This window comes from Oryctolagus cuniculus, chromosome X, assembly GCF_051225735.1.
Source record: "Oryctolagus cuniculus isolate XC-2025 breed Fujian yellow rabbit chromosome X, ASM5122573v1, whole genome shotgun sequence".
Classification (NCBI taxonomy): Eukaryota; Metazoa; Chordata; class Mammalia; order Lagomorpha; family Leporidae; genus Oryctolagus; species Oryctolagus cuniculus.
Genome location: NC_142888.1, coordinates 24928786 through 24949072, shown reverse-complemented (window position 1 = coordinate 24949072; position 20287 = coordinate 24928786).

Below are 20287 nucleotides of genomic sequence, written 5' to 3'. Positions count from 1 at the left end.
TCAGCATGTAGGAGGTGTGTTAGAGGATGCTTTTCGGATCCACACCTGTGGAATGAGCAGAAGGAACCCGAGCAGGCAGAAGTTGGGCTATGATACAGGTCCAGTGAAGGTCCCAACCAATCCTGTTAGGAGCGCTGGAATTTGGAAGCTCCTTAGGCGTGGACTCAGATTGGAAAGAAGGAGCCAGATATTTGTCCTCATGTGGATAAGTTATTGGAGGCCAGCCTCCTGGGAAGCTGATTTCTTTAGTGGAGGCATCCCGTGTAAGTTCTAACAGTAGAGGGACGTCAGCCAGCAGTGTTCCCAACAGCTGCGGTGGTGAGCTCTTTGTTCCTGAAGGGAGAGCCAAGTGGTTGTTATCACAGAAAGGTTCCTAGAAGCCCCACACGCTAACTCCTACTTCCATCGCGATGCTCACAACTGCCATGAGCTGTCTTTAGCCGCAAGGTAGACTTCCAGCTGGGCACATTACCACCCCAAATAAAACGAAGCTTCTGTCATTCGAAGGAAGGGGAGAGTATTTAGGGTTTGCAGGTAGGCCACCAGTAGCCCCTGCCATGGGACTTTTCATTTCCTTGTCTCTCTCCTCTTCTCTCTGAGTGCTTCAGCATTAAAAACAGACAAGCAAGTAAACCAACCAGATAAGCAAATCAAACATGAATAAATCCCATTCCTCTCTTATTAGTCAGTAAACAAAAGTTTATAAACAATCTCATGCAAAAAAAAAAAAAAACACATAAAAACGCACACCTATAGATCTTGCAAGGAACATGGTTGCTACTATGTAAAAGATATTTTCCTCTTTACTGGGGTCAGTGCAGCCAATTTGAAGAGATACGTACACACTCCATCCTCAGGAAACTCACAATATAATGAGGAAATGGGCTAAGACAAGCTGACATAAGACAATGCCCTACGTGGGGAGGCAGGAAAGTTCTAGAGACAAAGGGAAGTCAAAGGAGGTGCACCCTAGCCTATGTCAAGGAGTCAGGAAAGTTTCTACATACAAGGTTATCCTGGAGACACCAGCATAACGAGAGGCAAGATGATCCTTTTCTTTCTTTTCTCTCTCTTTCTTTCTTTCTTTCTTTCTTTCTTTCTTTCTTTCTTTCTTTCTTTCTTTCTTTCTTTCTTTCTTTCTTTCTTTCTTTCTTCCTTCCTTCCTTCCTTCCTTCCTTCCTTCCTTCCTTCCTTCCTCCCTCCCTCCCTCCCTCCCTTCCTTCCTTCCTTCCTTCCTTCCTTCCTTTTTAAAGATTTATTTATTTATTTGAAAGTCAGGGGGCCAGCGCTATGGCGCAGTGGGTTAACACCCTGGCCTGAAGCGCCGGCTTCCCATATGGGTGCCGGTTCTAGTCCCGGCTGCTCCACTTCTGATCCAGCTCTCTGCGATGGCCTGGGATAGCAGTAGAAGATGGCCCAAGTCCTTGGGCCCCTGCACCCGAGTGGGAGACCTGCAGGAAGCTCCTGGCTCCTGGCTTCGAATCAGTGCAGCTCTGACCGTGGCGGCCAATTGGGGAGTGAACCATTGGATGGAAGACCTCTCTCTCTCTCTCTCTCTCTCTCTGCCTCTCCTCTTTCTGTGAGTCAGTGACTTGGCCATCTTCTACTGCTATCGCAGGCCATCGCAGAGAGCTGGATCAGAAGTGGAGCAGCCAGGACTAGGACCGACACCCATATGGGATGCCGGCACTTCAGGCCAGGGTGTTAACCCACTGCACCACATCGCCGGCCCCTCTTTCTTTCTTTTCTTTTCTTTTTATTTATTTATTTATTGACAGGCAGAGTTAGACAGTGAGAGAGAGAGAGACAGAGAGAAAGGTCTTCCTTCTGTTGGTTCACCCCCCAAATGGCCACCACGGCCGGCATACTGCGCCGATCTGAAGCCAGGAGTCAGGTGCTTCCTCCTGGTCTCCCATGTGGGTGCAGAGCCCAAGCACTTGGGCCATCCTCCACTGCACTCCCTGGCCACAGCAGAGAGCTGGCCTGGAAGAGGAGCAACCGGGACAGAATCCGGCACCCTGAGTGGGACTAGAACCTGGGGTGCTGGTGCCGCAGGCAGAGGATTAGCCTAGTGAGCCGCCGTGCTGGCCTTTTTTCTTTCTTGCTTGCTTTCCTTTCTTCTTCCTTTCTCTCTTTTCTCTCTCTCTCTCCTTTCCATTATTTATCTTCTTTTTTTCCTCCAAGATATAATTTGTTTAAACTTTTATTTGTCTTTTTTTAGGGAAGGGGAAGAGAGAGAGAGAGAGAGAGAGAGAGAGAGAGAGAGAGAGAGATATCATTCCCATCTGCTAGTTCAGTCCCCAAATGCCTGCAACAACTGGAGCTGGGCCGCGGCTGAAGCTGGAATCTGGGAAATCAGAGTCTCGCACGTGGGTGGCAGGATCTCAATTGCTTGAGCCATCACCACTGGCTCTCAGGTGTGTGCTAGCAAGAGGCTGGCGGCAGGAGCTGGAAGCCAGTATCAAACCCAGGCACTCCCATGTGAGTTGTGGGCATCTTCAGCGCTAGGCTAAATGCTCGCTGAGAACAGTTGATATTTTTTTGGCTATCAGGAGGACAGGCAGTCTATTACCCAAGTTGGAGAGTGGGAAGATTGAGCACTGGGCAGCCAGACTCGAAGCATGGGGGAGACAGAGTGTGGGACAGTGCCAGCCAGGCATGTTCAGCAAAATTCTGCAAGGGCATTCCAAAAACTCTGTGGAAAACAGAATTGAAAGAAATTTATTTCAGTACAAAAATGTTTGAAATCCATAAATAGCTTTTTCATAATTTCTATTTCCCATGAACTTTTGAAGAGCCTGCTTGGTGCCAGCGAAGGAGCCATGGCCTTCCCCTTGGCGCTCCGCTCCTGCTGCCCAGCTCCAGGTCCAGAGCTGCTCTTCTGGGCAGCTCTGCAAGCGAAGGCAAGGGTGGCCTCTGGCAGGACTGCTGGAGAGAGAGGAAGGAAGGAGGCCTGCGGCCAGAGGCATGTGGCTAATGCCCGCGGAGGAATTACATTTCCACAAATAGCCCTTTCACGATCCTCTAGAGAGGAAACAGAGAAAGGAATTCAATGGGAAACATCAATTGTACCTGCACACCCAACTGCCGTGGTAACAGGAAAGCAGCAGATACTTAGAGCTGCCGTGCTAGGGCAGAGGAGGGTCTGGGTTTGAATCGAAGCTGTAGCACTGACTGGATGCATGCTCACTGCCTGTCAGAGACTCCTTTCTCCCCTGTCTCAAACGGAGTGCACAGGAGCTGGTCGCTTGCCTACTCGGTAGCCATTTACTCTCCTAGTCCTTTCTTACAGAACTCCAGTGACATTCAGCCATTCCCCTTAGTCATTGAGACCACACGCTCCAAACGTAACAGGCTCCAGTCCCAGTCTCCCTAAGCAGAGGACTTGAGATTTATCTATGCCTTCCCTCTGGTAGCAAATGGTGAGGCATGGGTACGTGATTCAGTTAGAGCAATGCTATGAGAGGGGAAGTCTTTGGAGGGGCCTTGGAAAGATGCAGATGATAAAGACAGATGCAGGAAGAGAAAAATCTCACGTCTTTCATTAGAACTTTTGTTAACTGCAGATGAATTCGAGAACTGCAGGAGCCATCTTGCAATCACAAGGCAGACTTACCAAGGTCAATATAATACGCTAAGAAAGTCCCAGGAAATATAGAACGAACAAGAGACCTAGAAGGCAGAGGTGAAGCACTGAATTAACCAATTCCAGAACGTCCCCCACTTTGGACCTATTGCCACTCAAGGTAATAAGTTCCTTGTTGTTTAAATCCGTAGCACTGAAATTCTGTTATTTGTAGATAAAGGCAATCCAATTGATGGAAAGAATATCTACCACAAGAAGGATTAAATATACTGACATTTAAAATGCCAACTCAAGGCCAATATACTAGGTATCTAATATATGTGTTCACTTATTTGAATTCCACTTTGTTATGATTTCTTTCAGAATCTCCACTATGCATGTAAAAAATATTTTATTTGAAAATTTTCCTGTCTTGGACTCTGTCTGGGGGTCACCAGCAATCTGGACCATTGTCCAACCAATTCAGCATTTGACCTGCTTCCCAATCACTTCCAAGTGTTGGCCCAGAAATGGTCCCCGGAGTGCGTCTTTCAGCCAGAACCCACAGCATGGGGCTCAGGGCGGAAAGACAGAGACTTTGATTTTTACTCTAAAGATATTTCCTCCTAGAAAGTAAGAGGATATCTTAAAAGCCAGTGTATTTCTAGAAATTATGACTTAGGAAATTTGGAATTAATTTTGTTTGGAAATGGGTTACCTCCAAAAGGTAGTTACCTCCAAAAGGAGCCCAAAATATACAATTTCAGGATTCTTCTGTTGCTTGTCCAATTTGGGAATTAGTGTGTAGACTCTGCATGAAACAATATGACAGCACAAAAGCAATGCACACTATAAATATTCTTATTTCCGAACTACTTGTCAGCTATTTCCAGTGAGTAAATATTTACATGTTTTCCTCTCCCCATGTGGAAAGCAGTACTCACATATATGAACATAAATATTTTGGTGTATGTAAATATTTACTTGCATGAGCAATATATTTCTTTTTCTAGCCTTCCTTGTAAATTCTCTAACAACACAACAATTTCTGCTTGCAAATAAGTTCTTATCTTATGGCTCTCAAAGAGTATTCATCCAATGAGAGACATTTTATGGGAATGGTTAATTGCTGCTTAACTAAAATAGCTGGGGTCAAACCTGAACTCAGCACTATGCCACCTGTGTGATCTCGAATAAGTTACTTAGTCTTTCTGAGCCCTGAGTCTCCTTATCTGGAAGATGAGGGTAATAACAGCATCTACCTTATAAGATTGTTGAGAGTATTAAATACTTTAATGCATGAAAAGTGCTTCAGAGACAATATGACACATTGTGAGTCCTTAAGAAATGAATATTAAAATAAATATTTGGATTGGGCACTTGGCCTAGTGGTTAAGATGACAGTGAAGATGGCCACATCACATCTCAGAGGGCCTTGGTGCAGTCCTTGGCTCCATTTCCTGATTCCAGCTTCTTGCTAAAGGATACATTGGGAGAAAGTAGTGGTAGCTCAAGTAGTTGGGTCCCTGCCACCCACGTGGGAGATCCATATTGAGGTTCAGCCTCCTGATCTTGGTCTGGCCCAACCTTTACTGTTGTAGGCATTTGGGAGAATGAACCAGCACATGGACGATCTCTGTCTGTCTGTCTGTCTTTCTGTTTTTATTTCAAAATAAAATGAATGAATAAATAAATAATTTTTAAAAGCCAAACTTTACCAAAAAAGAAAAAAAGTGATAGAGTTGAATCTCAAGCCCAGGTTTTCTTGCTGTGAAAGTTCTTGCTCCAAACCACTATGCAATCTAGTTTCCAAGGTTTCGATTTCCAACACTTGAAAGAGATGTCCCTTGCACGAAGGACTCTGGGGACTTTTTTTTTTTATCGTGAAAATGAAGGAAATTCCATTCTACTTTCTGACCTCTGGTAAAATACATGTAACCAGCAAAGCAATATTGTCTCATTTAGCACCTTATCAACACCGTGCTGTCAAATGTAGTTAACTGGATTGTGCTGCAACTCATCAAACAATGCTCGAAATTTGGATATTAGCCTGGATTCTTCTCAGTCACCCTTGACCAGCTATAGAATCTTCCTACCCACAGCTCCTGCCTGGTGTCACATTCACTTGCATAGCTCCTTTGGATTGGCAGATTGAGTTGAAAACTTGGGTTTCAGGTGCGTGATCCCCATTCTCAGAAAGCCCACAGCAACATCCTCCATTTGAACCTCGTTGTTACATGATGTAATCAAGCCTCCCAGTCAAGCCTTGTCTAGTTTGGAAGCCCCTATGGCTTTTGACTACCAGGCTCTTAGCAATCACTGGACCAGGATCAATGGTATTTTCCAGTTTCCCTGGATGTTACAGCCCTTTCTCCATATAGCTGTCATCCAGGGGCCAGGAAACATTTACTCTCGCTGTCTCCATAGCTACCTGCATCCATACAGCTGCTGATTAGACACACAGTAGATTACGGAGGCCAGATGCTACCAACACATGTGGGAAGAGCCAGAAAGATAGCCTTTTCCTCCCTTCTACCTTCCAGATCTCTCAGGACTATATAAAAATCGGAGAACCCTCATTCTAAAGGAGTTTTCAAAATGTAGTTTTTAAGCTTTCCAACATCTCCATGTAGGAGGTTCCACTGGAACTTGAGAAAAGCAAATCCAATTACCCAGCACAATTCTTTCACCCACAGACCTGCTCTGAATCCTGTTTATGAATTTTTGTATTGAGGACTCACATTCTTTTCTGTTTGGGCTTTTTCCCTTAGATGCAGCTCATATTCCAGTTCATGAACCAATGAAAACACAATGTTTGATTATTTAGGAAGAACTTCTGAGCACCTACTATGGATCAGATGTTGTGTTCAACACAGGAAACACAGAATGGAATAAGATTTGGCTTAACTTTTCAAGACGTGCAAAGCCTTTAAAAGTAGAGGGACAGGAGCCGGTGCTGTGGTGTAGCAAGTAAAGCCGCCGCCTGAAGTGCTGGCATCCCATATGGGTGCCAGTTCGAGTCCCAGCTGCTCCACTTCTGATCCAGCTCTCTGCTGTGGCCTGGGAAGGTAGTAGAAGACGGCCCAAGTCCCTGGATCCCTGCACCTGCACCTGTGTGGGAGACCCAGAAGAAGCTCCTGGCTTCAGATCTGCTCAGCTTCAGCCATTGTGGCCAACTGGGGAGTGAACCAGCAGATAGAAGATCTTTCTCTCTCTCTCCTCTGCTTCTCCGTCTCTCTCTGTGTGACTCTGACTTTCAAATAAATAAATAAATCTTTAAAAAAATGTAGAGTGGCAAGGATGTTAATGATATACAGAGTAAGAAATGGTGAGAAATGTGTGTAGGTTTCCATGGAAATGGAGAAAATATAAAATAAGTTTCCTAATCATGCTAAGAAGGGGATGTAAGAGAGGGCTGAGAGAGGAATAAGGGGATGCTTTGAGGAGACAGAGCCTGCGTGAAAATTGAAAGACTTTGCTCCATTTTTTCTACTGCAGCTTACAACCCACCTCAAAATTTGCTGGCATACAACATTATTTAATTGACTCAGGACTCTGCAATCTGAACTGGAACCAGCTGGGAGAGTCTTCTACTGGCCTTGCTGGTAACCATTCTTGTGACTGAATTCAACTGCCAGTTTGGGGACTGGCTTTGGCTGAAGCTTTCTCTGCAAGTGGTCTTGAGGCCTCTGTCTCTTTCCACATAGTTGTTTCACAAGTTTTCTCTAGCAGAGCAGAAAGACTTTTTAAATGATGACTAAGGTGCCCAAGAGCACAAAAGCAGAAGCTACCAGGTTTTCTTAGACTACTGTTCAAGTGTCTATTGACATTGTATTCCATTGGTTAAAGTTACTTAGGACCAGCCTGGATTCCAGGAAAGGAGATTAAACAAGGGCAAGTATATAAGGAGGTTCATGTGGTTGACAGCTGGATGACATTGGGAGAGGTCCCAAGCAGAAGAAATATGAGCAAAGAGGTTGTGCAAGTCCAAGGCTTTGAGGGAGAAGCAAAGAGAATGATGAGTGAAGTAAAACTATAGTGGTGGTTTCCTTGACTGTGGCTCTTACCTGGTCCTTGTTCTTTGTCTCATCTGACTTTTCTGGACTTGACTTGCTTCCTGATGATGTCTTATATTCTGTTGAACTCCCATCTGATCTAGCTCTGCCTTGGTTATATGAATATGGGGGCTAGGTTGATGATTTCTATCTGATGACAAAAACCATTTTCTCTACTTCCTGGGTACTCAGGTAGACCATCATTCTTATTTTCTCCTACAGTTGGGAGTGGCCTTGTAAACTGAGTTCTGGCCAACAGAACATGGCTGGAAGTGATGAAGTACAGTATTTCCAGACCTGGACTGCTGAAAACCTGATGTTTGATCTTGAATGTTCTTTCCCCTCTCTGATTGGCTGGAAACCATGACAACCTTCAAGACAACTTTGAGAGCCTTGTGTTGAAGATGTAAAAGCTACAGGATGGAAGGCTCCTGGTTTTCTTGGATCCCTGTTGGGAAGTGCTCTGCCCAAGCAGAATCACCCATACTGAGTTGCCAAATGAGTGAAAACAAAATAACGTTTGTTGTGATAAAAATTCCTGAGCTATGGAGGCATTACCTCAACTAACAAAATGGGGAACCCAGGAGGCAGAGACGTTCTTAGCATCACCATGAGGACCTGGGGAATTTGTGGGGAAGGGGCTTGAGTGAAGAGAAAAACAATAATTCAGGCTGTAGTAGGGCCAATCGAGTCTGGGAAGAATTCTTTGAATTAGATAATGACAGTCTTCCTTTCCATGAGGCCAAATTTATAGAGAGGAACATCTGGAGCTCACTGCAGGCTGACTCACTGACACATTCCCATCTGAACATGGATTTTACCCTCAGTCTCTTCAAATGCCTTTGACAACTTGTATCCTTGGAAACCCTCCATATTTAACCTACTAACAGGTGAGCAATACAGCTTTTTGGACAAGTTAAAGAAACAAGGTTTCATATTAACATAAAATAATTTATATTTGATTTCCTGCTTTAATTCAGTTCTGACAACAAGTCCTCAAAATTGGACATGCAGAATCTATTTTTTTTTTTTTTTGCTCTGGATGGAGAGATCAAGGCTGAGGGGAAGTCGACTAGACTAAGATCACATAGTCAAGTGCAAGAGACTTGAACTCATAGTTCAAGGTCATTTTGAAGCAATAAGATTCAAGCCTGTTGAGGCCCTGCCCATGTCTTCTGGACCCACCTGAGCTCACTGCAGCTGAGGTGGAGAGTTCCAGAGCGTACTACCAGTACCCCAATGTCCCAGAACCTGTATCTCTCAGGTTCTCTGCCTACAGGCTTGTCTCAGCACCCTGGGAACTTGCTTACCTTAGCTGGGAAAATGAGAAGGAATTGATAGCCCAGGGGCTAAGACTCATGCAGTGGGGGACAGGAGCCAACAGATAAATGCCACAGCCCCCCACTCCCCAAGGTGCACCCCACAAGACTGCTCAGACGATCCCTGGTGGGGTTGAAGCCAGCACGTGTCCAGAGTTCATTAGCACACATTAAGGTGTCTCCCCTGCATTGCCAACTGCTCCTTCACCTCTGCTTTGTGGCATCCCCTCCCTAATCGACGTTGTCTTCGGGTCTGCTTTCAGAGGAACCCCACGGTGAGGCAGTACACGTGGAGTAGGGGGAGTCAGAAGTGCTAGGGGAAAGCCGTTTTCTCTCTTTTGCCTTCTCAGAACTGGATTCAGATAACCTCTCAAGGCAGTGCGCAAGGATAAAGGCCACGTGACTCCCTTATCAGACACCTCCTTTCAGACTCTCTTCCCTGTCATAGGCGGTCGGTGACATCTGCCAGTCTGGACGCTCCTACGCATTGGTGACTTTGCTTGGCTGCCCAGCTGGCACCAGGCACTAGATGAGCAGCCTTGGTCCCAGACAGCAGCAGATGCTGCCAGCTCACCAGCTCCTGCCAGCAATTCCGGGGTTGGGACTGGGCAGGGGCGTTCGATCACTTGGCCCGGCTGCCTCGGTTCCCGGTCTCTTGCCTGTAGCGTGTCGTCAAGAGGGAGGCCTGGATGATAGAGATGTCAGCTTAGTGGTGACTGATCTGTTGAGACAAGCTTAGTGTGGCACAGGGCCATGGGGAGCGGCAGAGGAGCCTCAACCAGATGCCAAAGGGCCCACAGCTCTGAGTCTGACGTGCTGAACTGTGGCAGGCTGGGTGTGCAAAGATGCCATCTGTGGGTTAGTTCCCAGAACAGCTGTGTTCATTCATTCCTGCAATCATTCATTCACTCACTCATATCATTTCTCCTGATGCTCCTTACATGCCTGGCATGGTGGTGCAAACCAGGCATACGCTAGAGCAAGGGACGTGTGAGCTCTTCCATCCTTGAACTTCTAACATAGAATGGAGTGGAGGCAGATATGGATCAAACAGCAAACAAATATAATTATATGACTGCGGGAAGCATCCTGTCTCCTTTTTGTCATTTCCACCCTCTGTCTGGAGCCTGAGTTCTTACCAAGATTGAGTGTTTTAGGGACTGGCATTGTGGCTCAGAAGGACAAAATGTCACTTGAGGTGCTGGCATCCCACATCAGAGCACTGGTTTGACTCCTGGTATCTCTGCTTCTGATCCAGCTCCCTGCTAATGTGCCCAGGAAAGCAGTCCTTGGGCCCCTGCCACCAGTGTGGGAGACCCAGATGGAGCTCCAGGCTCCTGGCTTTGACCTGGCCCAGCCCTGGCTGTTGTGGGCATTTGGGGAGTGAACCAGCAGATGCAAGATCTCTTTCTCTCCCTCTGTCTTTCTGTCTGTTCCTCTGCCTTTCAAAGAAATTATTAAATCTTTATTTAAAAAGACTGAGTATTTGAAAGGTAGATAAAAGTGTGATTGAAATTGCAGATTTATCCCAGGAGGCACAGAGCCACAGCATTGGTAAGAAAAAGCACACAGAAATCCTCCGAGCCCCTCTGACAATGACCAGCATTCTTTCTCTGAAAGTCACATTGACACAGTTCCGTAACAGTAACTCCTGGAAGGGCTGTGGGATCATTCTTTACAGAGGAGTGGAAATGGCAGACTCTAGCTATACAGTGTGACCCTTGCCCCGCTCAACAGCCAGCCTACCACATCCTGATATCTCAGGACCGAGCAACACAAGGGGGCAGAGTTCGGAACATGGGCTTTCATTCTTTGCAGGGAGAGTGGCAGCCCGTGTGGGCTTGCATCTCTAGGGTCTGCCTTGCACTTCTCATAGACGCTGGCCTGGATCTGCGGATGCTGAGGTTGGGGCCTGGGCTTCCTGCTTGTTGGGGGCCAGCTCCCAGCTTCGGTCGCTGCTGCTCTCTGGGGCTCCTCGAGCTCTGGTTCCTGCAGATGCTATTTGGAGCAGCTCCCAAGCCATTAAAGCCTTCCTCGTGGGGAACTCCACAGCTGTCAGAGAGGAGGGGCAGGGGCTGGAACAGCCAGTTCAGATTCACTTCAAGCCAGAAGTGGAACAATCCCTGTTACATTATTAATCCCTGGAGCCATGTAAAGTTTCATCTGTTTTCTCTCAACGGTTTTTTTTACAAGCTACATTTTCCAAAAGCTGTAAGACCTATGACCAAACAGTATCTTTCACATGTGTGTGAAAATCCCGAGGTGACTCCTACAGGGCTGAGAACGGGGGTATGGTTTCTAATCTTGCTTTTGATACAACAAGCCAGCTGCGTGGCAATGGGAGAGCCACTTTTCCCCTCTGGGCCCCAGCATCTGTATTGGTTAGCTGTCACATGGAAAAATGCCCACAGTCTCAGTAGCATGCAACAAGAACAATTAGTACCACAGATCCGGGCTTGGCTGGGGCTTGGCAGATCTAGCTTGGGCTCAGCTTGGCAGCTGTGCTGCATAGGCAGTGGTGGCTCTGCGTCCTCTCCTAAGACTGGGCTTTGGCTGGGCCAGCTCTGCTCCACCTGCCTCTCCTCCCCCTTGGGCCAGTGGACCAGGCAGGTGCTAAAGTCTGAATGGTTTTTATCCCTCTCCCCAACATTCATGTGTTGGAAACTTAATCCCCAACACAACAGTGAAAGGAAGTGAGGGCTTTTAGGAGGTGCTTAGGTCACCCAGTGGGCTCTGCCCTCATGAAGGGGTTAATGTCATTATTAAAAGGGCAGCAATGGACTCACTGTCTTCTGCTCCTCCATCATGTGAGGACGTGGACTTTGTGTCTTGCAGTTCAGCCTCCAACCACGGGAGCATACTACAAGAAGGCCCACGCTTTAGAAACTAGCCAGAGTCAGACATGCGGTTACAGTAGCACAAATGGACCAAGAGAGCAGGTGTGTTCTTTCTAGGTAAGAACAGAGCGCCAGGAGGAAGTGGGAATATGTGCTGTCTCTTAAGGCCTAGGCTCAGAACTAGTTTCAGTCCCGTTCCATTGGACAAAGCAAACCACTTGGCCACACCTCAAATCAGAGGGCAAGGACGCATCGTCCCGCCATGATATGGCCATGGCCAGGGTGTGGCTGTAGAGGTGGGGTGAAGCATTGGGACCATTACTTCAATCTACTCTCCTCACCTATAGCATGAGGAGATCATCATCAGATCACGTGACTCCTTGGGTCCATCTAAGCCTACACGTTCTGTGAGTCTAAATAATGATGTAGAAACAGAGCACTGTAAAAGGATGTCAGCCAGGGAAAGCAAGCAAGAAAAATAAGTCTGGTCTGTTTTAATGAAATTTCTCCGAACATATGAACAAATCACAACCAGGTATGAAAAATACGGTTATTGAAATCGGCCCACCTCAGCCAGATCGGGCCACTAATTTTCCCAAGCTCAGCATATGTGAACGTCTATATAAAAATGCAGGAGGGTGGTGCTCCAAATTCCCACACCTGTCCTTGCGTCCCTGGTACCAATAAGGTGAGTCAAGCCCCGGTAGAGGCTAAAGGCTGGGCACCTCCCAATGTGTACAACGCTTTCTGCTTTGGAGGCAAAAGAAGCAGATTCCTGCCAGAGAATATGCAGTTTAAAAAAAAAAAAACAAATTATATCAGCAGGACTCTCTTTGCTGGAAGTGTGAACTTGATAGAAATCAGAAATGCAAATGGTATTCAAGTGCGGTTAAAACTTCCGCTTTCCAAAAGGGGGAAAAATTAATTGCTTTTATACTTACCGTAGTGATAAGCCGGAGGCGCATACTATACACAAGGAACAGCATCCAGAAGCCTTCCAAAAGGAGGTGGGAAGGGAGGTAATAAATCTCCTCTAGAAAGCCTCACGGTGCTCGTTGCAGATGTGCGTGGCATGTAATTTTTCAGCCGTGCACTTCAGGGTCTTGCCAAGAGTTTCAGCTTCACCCGACTTCTGCGAAGTGGGCCTGAGAAGGAGCTGTTTGGGAGAAGAGTTATACGTGAGAAGAGGAGGGCCTAAGCAGAGGGGTTGGCGTCCAGGACCCCTCATCTTCTGGGGCCACTTGTCAGATTCAGGTTAGTCCCGATGGAGTGTGGAGATGTCCGGGTGTTGTTCTCTGGCTTGCTTCTGAGGGACAAGAAATCGAAGGGGAACAAAACAAGTATTTCCCAGTCTACACATGGCTTTGGCTAAGTCCTTCAATAGAGGAGTCTTTAGGTCTCAAGGCTGAACGCCTTGCCGCTTTGAGGTCTCTAGAAATTCCACAGTATCCCACTTGGGCAGGCTAGCATTGGCAGAAAAGCATTTGGTCCCCTCCCTCCCCACCAATGTGTATTCTCTCTCTCTCTCTTTCTCTCTCTCTCTCTCTCTCTCTCTCATTTGCATTGCTTGCTTCTTGGAAGACCAAGCTGTGCATTAGACTCATTTACCCATTCCACTGGTGCCTCACTACAAGGACCTGTGCACCTGCCAGATTCCATCTGTGCAGCCTACGGATTCCTGAAGGTGGGGGCTGGGTGCCGCCCTTTTAGAAGCTGTGGCCTTTCCCCTTCCCTCTCTTCTTAAAGCTGTTTCTCCTCCCTCTCCTGGTTCTGTTCTGCCTTGCAATCGTGTTTCTGGCATCATGTTCTAGGGGACTATTCTAGCCCTATTTGTCAGCACACCCTCCCCAAATATCCATTAGTTGTGTGGTTACAGCCTTGAATGAACTTTGCACCATTCCCGGCCTCCCAGTTAGACTATCTCAATAGAGGGCCACACTATTAATCTCCTCGGGCACTTCCAGGGCTTACAACTCCCCCAAGTTCTACAGCCTTTTTGCCATACAAAATCAGACAATCTCACATGTGCAATTGACACAAGTTGATCTGATAGAAACAGAGAGTAGGCCGGCGCCGTGGCTCAATATGCTAATCCTCCACCTTGCGGCACCGGATTCTGTCCCGGTTGCCCCTCTTCCAGGCCAGCTCTCTGCTATGGCCTGGGAGTGCAGTGGAGGATGGCCCAAGTACTTGGGCCCTGCACCCCATGGGAGACCAGGAGAAGCACCTGGCTCCTGGCTTCGGATCAGCGCGGTGCGCCGGCCGCAGCGCGCCGGCCGCGGCGGCCATTGGAGGGTGAACCAACGGCAAAAGGAAGAACTTTCTCTCTGTCTCTCTCTCTCTCTCACTGTCCACTCTGCCTGTCAAAAAAAAAAAAAAAAAAAAAAAAAAAAAGAAACAGAGAGTAGAAAGATGGTCCCCAGGGACTGGGGAGAAAGAGAGATGGGAAAAAGGAAGATGTTGATCAAAGGATAAAACCTTCAGTTAGACCTGAGGAATAAGTTGGAGTGATCTATGGTACTTCATAGTGACCACAGAAAATCATCACGCATCATATATTTCAAAATTGCTAAAAATAGATTTTTAGCATTCTTGCCAGATCCCCAAAAATGATAAATTGGTATGATGACAGATATGATGATTGGCTTGGTCAAATCTTTCCGTAGTGTATACATTGATGAAAATATCACATTGTTCCCCATAAATACACACAATTATCATTTTTCAGTTAAAAATAAACGTTAAAATGAAGATGTTTTCGCTAAGTATGAGAATGTGTTCAGAGACAGCAGTAGTGTGGGATGTGCAGAGACTAGCTAGATGTCCATCAAATCCATTTTTCTTTGTTCCTGGCCACTTAGTTGGACTATATTTCCCCGCTGGTGGAGTGTGGCCATGTGGCTGCCTCCGGCCAATTAGACACACACAGATTTGATGTGTACTACTTCCAGGCCTGGCCCCCAACGACTCCCCACATGGCCTCTTGATCGGTTTCTTTCATTTCCCATAGCTGTTGGTTGACTAGCAATGCCCAGGGTGATGCTGGAATGCAGGAGATTACCAGTCCTGGCTGCCCATTACAGACACCAGAGGGGCTGAAAACAATGTCCACGTCCTTCCCTGAACCAGTGGAATTAAAATCTCTATCAGAGAGGCAGAGCTTTCCAAGGACAGAGCCCATGCTTCTGACACCAACTGGACTTTACATGAAAAAAAAAAAAAACAACCTTGCATTGTGTTAAGCTAGTGATAGCTTTACCTTAATTAATATACATTACCCTAAATAATGAATGCAACTGCATTTCTGCGAATGGATTCACCAGACCTGTTCTGATTCTTGGCTGAAAGGTGGCTGTTGGTAGGAGGTGAGTTAAGAGGTTCACACCAAGGAAAGGGGCATGGACCTATTGCCTGGGCACCGAGGAGATACTTGAGATCCTTGGGCCATGAAGGGAGAGCCACAGTGTGGTGAGGGGTGGAACATAGGAGAAGGGAAGTGAAGGCTCGTAGGCCATCGAGGCCCTGCCTTTGCACGGTCTGAGGGAACACGTGCCAGTGAAGGGGAAAGGGGAGTTTGTTTTTGTGAATTGGAGCACACTGGTTTCTACATTTGATGTCCTTTTCACTCTGGGAACATGTCACCTGGGTTGTAACGCCTTTCAAGTGGACGGGGAACAGCTCCTTGGACTTACGGAGCCACATGTCTCCCTTTGGAGCTGCGCCTCCCGGAGTAATAGAAGCTGGCTTGCTCGAAGTGTTTTAACTCTTGCTGGCTCAATCGCCAGCAGGAAGTCCACAAATGGGGTGCTCTCTGCTTAGCTCATGGCCTTTCCTGGCTCCTTCTCTTTCTCTTTCTCCTCCTTTTCCTCTTCCTCTCCCGCCTCCTTCCTTTCCTTCTCTCCCCTTCTCCCTCCAGCCTCTCTGTGCCCTGGCACATCATCTTCCCTCTTCCCTCTCTTCTCTTTTCTCCTTCTTTCCTCTTTCTCTCCCTCCCCCCTTGGCCGCCTTTTACCCCTTTCCACCTTAAATGCCCTTTCCCACTCCTTTCTTTGCCCTGTGTCCCTCTCCTTGCTCCATCCTCTGCCTGCACCCTTCCCCTCTTGTCCAAGTTTTTCAGTGACAGGTGGCTTTACACTCCAGTCACACCCCTAGAAATCCTAACCAACCAGGCTATGGGTGGATTTGCCCATCATTGACGCTTCCATCCAATCAGCTTTGTTGGGGTGGGACTCACCATGCTCAGGCACTGTGCTACAAATGGGATGCAGAGACACACAAGGTGATCTTTGCTGCAGAACCACTTACAGCCTTGTGAAGGGTGGAGGTGGGAATTTACGTGGCTGGGAACCTGAGAGGCTGAGGAGGAAATGGTTAAGAGTTAGCAGCTGCTTCATGTCTAGCGGAGGGGCCCAAAGTCCCCAAGGAGCAGATGTTTTCATTCTTGACCCCATCGCTGAAGCTGAATGTTTTAAGTTTGTGGCTATAAGGCAAGTACATACCCCTGCTGTGCAGAAGCCTTGGAAAAAGCTATCTGTCCCTAAAGCTGAGGGAGGAGGAACTTGAACTTGTGTGCAAATTGACATAGGGAGCAAGAGATCTTGTGGGAGATTCAGGATTATAACTTCTATCCCTTCTCTTTGAGGATTCAGGATGGTTTTCGACCATCGCCAGTGGATGGACGGGCATGACGGGCTCCAGTTTCCAAGCAAGGAACTCAGTGTTCATGAGGTGCTTGTGCACAGAGAAGATGGCTACACTCTTGACCCAACCCTCTGAACCCCAAGGCGTGTCTTCTGGAAAAACGTGCATCTATGTGGGTAACTAGTGAAGCAGATGCTTTGGAAAAGAAGTGATCCCGCAATCTAAGGCCTACCGTGGTTTGGGCCCACTGCAGTCAAGTGTAACCCTTGGAGTTATGTGTCTGGTCCCCACAGCACAGGGCAGTAGAGCAATTCTTAGGCTGGACACCATCAGAATTGTTCCATTTCTTTGGTGATGGTTTAATGGACACTGAGCTATTTTTAATGAAGAAAACCACATATACAGAAAGGCACAGAATCCGTGAGTGCTAACTCAACTAACGATTGGGCAAGCATCACTTAGGTCAAGACAGCTTGCCCAGATCTCAGAAGCCCCCTTCATGTCCTCTTCTCATCGTGGTCCTTCCCTCCACTCTGTCTACTCTAGTTCCTAAAACCACACTTCCCTTGTGACTACTTTAGGATTATGTGTGTGTGTGTGTGTGTGCGCATGCGCACACAGACTCACACAATCTGGACTCTTGTATCTGACTTCTTTAGTTCAGTGTTATGTTTGTGGGGGTCATCCACAGGGCTGAGTGTCACTCTTTCTTTTCCTCTCTGACAGTGCTCTCTTGTATGAACACATCCCGACTCATCTCTGCACTTGCCTTTTGATGGACACTAGGCTGCTTCTGGTTTGGCTGTTCCAAACCAAACTTCCCTGCATGTCCTAGAATCTGTCTCCTGAGACACACAGGAAGTGTATCTTGTCCATTTTTTTATTTCTATAACAGAATACTTGAGATTGTATCATTTGTAAGGAAAAGAGGTTTATTTAGCTCACAGTATCAGGGGGCTGGGAAGGCACCAGCATCTACTCAGCTTCTGGTAAGGGCTTTATAAAGGGCTTCAACTCGTGGTACAAAGTGGGAGGCAGCAGGTGCATGCAACATATACCATGCACAAGTGATCACATGGCAATATAGGAAGCCAGAGAACATGGAGGGAGTTAAACTCTCTAACAACCCACTCTCGAGGTAATGAATACAGTCCCAACAGAGTGAGGACTCAGTCCCAAGGGACTGCATTGACCTATGCGTGAGGTCTCTGGTCCCATGACCTAAACACCTCCCACAGGTCTTGCTGCATTGGGAAATTCAGTCACTCTTTTTTTTTTTTTTTTGGACAGGCAGAGTTAGACAGTGATAAAGAGAGAGAGACAGAGAGAAAGGTCTTCCTTCCGTTGGTTCACCTCCCAAATGGCCGCCATGGCTGGTGCTGCGCTGATCTGATGGCAGGAGCCAGGTGCTTCCTCCTGGTCTCCCATGCAGGTGCAGGGCCCAAGCACTTGGGCCGTCCCCCACTGCACTCCCGGGCCACAGCAGAGAGCTGGATTGGAAGAGGAGCAACCAGGACAGAATCCAGCTCCCCAACCGGGACTAGAACCCGGGGTGCTGGCGTCGCAGGCGGAGGATTAGCCAAGTGAGCCGCGGCACCGGCCTGGGAAATTCAGACTCAACATGAGTTTTGGTTGTGACAACCATATTCGTGCCATAGCAGACTGCCTGATGAGTGCTGGGATCATGGCTGCAAAAGATCTTTTATATTTTTCTGATTTATTCCCTAAGTGAGCTCAGGCAGTGCTTGGACCTATTATGGGATGTGGAGAGAGGAAAGGGTAGCAGCAGGAGCTAGAAAAGAGGCATGGCAAGATGAGAGAGGGGTGCAATCCCAGCAAGTTGAGCCTTAAAAGAGACACAGCTCAGCCTCAGAAAGTTGAACAAGCTATTATTTTTGTCAAATAATCTGATTTTCCCCCATCATGCTGGATAGTGTGAATACAAAGGGTCCCCACTAAGACCGCAAAGAATAGTCCCGGGCTTTGGTCTCCTCAGTGGAATCTCCGGAGCTCTAACTGGAAATTCCCCTTGGCTACTCCAGCATGACCTTGAAGGAGCCTGTCCCAGCCTCCACCTGTCTGGCTGCTGCTGTCCTCGATTCACACATCCACCTGTGCACCTGTGCGTAACTCCTTCCCTTCAGTTCAGCTGCGCTCCCCTCACAGGCAGACCCCTGTCTCCGGTGGAGGCCCCACGCTTCCCTCCTGAGGTCAATTGGCACTTGTTACAGGATGATGTATCCATGGTGCTGTGCTCCTAGCTGCCGTCACCTCTTATCTAGCTTGCGTGCGTGCGTGCGTGCGTGTGCGCACGCATTCATATATTTAACCATTCTCTTCACAAATGCTTGTTGACGGACACACACTGAGGGCCAGGACTGTCATTCACCTTCGGGGCTGCCTGAGAACCCAAGAAGAATCTCTGACCCTGGTCCACCGTTACCTTTCCCATGATACAATGGGTTGTTATGCCCACATCTCTTCTGCCGGGTTTTCCAATCTGGGGACTGTCTCTGCAGACCAGGAGAATTCAACCCAGAGCAGAGGGAGTCAACTCAGCCCATGCCCGCCTGGGCACTGGCCGGGCCCTCCTCTGCTCGTCAGGTGACCCAGCAGGAGCACAGCCTCCCAACCTCACCCTTAACCATCCACAGAAAGAGGTCCTCTCTTCTGGTAGCTACAAAAGAAGGAAGAACATTCTATCCTCCCAGGGCCCCGCCACCAGAGGCTCTGTCATGGCCAAGGTGTTCTGTTTGAAGCCAAGGGAGGCAAGCCCACCCCAGGATTTGACATGTGACCTGTCCCACCCAAAGTCTGCCTGTGGTGGAGGCGTGGCTGTCTGGGGTAGGGAGGGGAGGGGAGTCAGGGATTCCTTTGACCCAAAGAAGGCAAGCACAGGTCCACCGGGAAGGGTTTGCACAAGGTAATCCCCAGGCTGTGGAGGAGGGCAGTAGCGACAACCTGGAACTGGATTTCCTTCCTTTTCTGGGTGCCTGGACAACTCGGACTTAGCCTTCCTCCGGGAAGCCTTCCCTGATGCTGCAAATCTGGGACAGGCACTGTCCTTTATGTTCCCACAGGCCCTGATCCAGCCCCAAAGCTTGTTCTGTTCTGATCTTTCTAGTTACTCCTGTCCCTGACAAAGGCATGCCAGCTTCATGAGAGCAGGGCTTGGGGCTGGCTGCAATCCCCAGGCTGAGCACAATGCCTGGTGGGCAGCCAGCAAGGACAAGGACAGGGATGTTGGTGGTCAAGTTAAAAACAGCACGGAGTTTGGAGTAGACGACCTGGGTTCTGATCTTGATTTTGTCATCCACCAGACTTGCCTTGAGCAAGTTCCCTACCCCCTCAGAGATTCCATTTGTTCATTTACAAAGAAGAACTATTCTATTCACTTCCTATTGCTGGGATAACAAATTGCCACAAATAGGGCTTAAGAGAGCACAAACATCCCCTTAGAGTTCTGGAGGCCAGAAATCTAAAGTAGGTCTCACTAAGCTAAATCAAGTTCACGGCGTCGGTGCATTGCTTTTGGAGACGCCAGAGAATCCATCCCCTCGCCTTTTCCGGCTTCTGGAGGCTCCTTGCACTGCTCTGTTCACGGCTCCTTCCCGCACCTTCACAGAGAGCAGTCGCATCGCTCTGACCCCTGCCTGTGTCCCACATCTCCCTCTGCAGCTCTGATCCTTCGCCTCTCTCTGATAACGACCCTCGCGAGTACACTGCACCCACCCAGATCACCCAGCACAATCTCTCATCGCCACATCCTTAACTTCATCACATTAACAGTCACTTGTGCGGGGCAAGCAATTCCAAAGGCTCAGGGGTTCTGGGGCTTAGCAGTTGGGCGTCTTTGGGGGGCATCGTCCC